Raw genomic sequence first — 580 nt, 5'->3', positions numbered from 1 at the left:
TCTACAGGGTCTCGCTACACAGATTGGACTCATAGTGATCCTCCAGTTTTCAGCCTCCCAAGTCCTGGGATTACAGGCACACGCCACCACACCCAGTCTCAATCACAGTCTCAGTTCCTTCTGGGGTTGGGGACTGCATGCTGATGATTAAATCCCAGTCCCTGTGTCTGCCTAAGTAGGTGCTTTAATCTGCTGAACTATCTGGCTGACCCTTGAAAACCTATCTCAGTGCTCCCTTCGGCAGCACATATATTAAAATTGCAACAATACAGAGAAGATTAGCATGGCCCCTGCACAAGGGTGAGACAGAAATTCATGAAGTGTTCCATATTTTTTATTGGGCTATTTTGCTGAATTCAAGCACCTATAATATTTGAATGACAATGGAATGCCCATCTGAGAAAAAAAAAGGGGGGGGGATATAAATGAAGGCCTATTTTGTAGTGAAAAATATATATCTGTATATACAAAATAGGATAGATATAAGCTACTTTCTCTTAGTTCAATGAGAAGAAAGATTTGTACTAATAGTGTTTAGACAAGATATCATGTCTGCATCTTGTACTATGAATAACTACTA

At 40.3% G+C, this 580-nt stretch overlaps 1 non-coding gene across 1 annotated transcript; it reads left to right on the top strand.

The window, feature by feature from the left end:
- The first annotated feature begins 228 nt into the window (after positions 1-228).
- On the top strand, positions 229-335 carry LOC111814946. Its single transcript, XR_002819793.1, has one exon. It is a non-coding gene; the product is annotated as a U6 spliceosomal RNA (small nuclear RNA).
- The last annotated feature ends 245 nt before the right edge of the window (positions 336-580 follow it).

The sequence above is a fragment of the Octodon degus genome, unplaced genomic scaffold, assembly GCF_000260255.1.
Source record: "Octodon degus isolate 3935 unplaced genomic scaffold, OctDeg1.0 scaffold03010, whole genome shotgun sequence".
In the NCBI taxonomy this organism is placed as follows: Eukaryota; Metazoa; Chordata; class Mammalia; order Rodentia; family Octodontidae; genus Octodon; species Octodon degus.
This window is presented reverse-complemented; position numbering and strand designations above follow the sequence as displayed.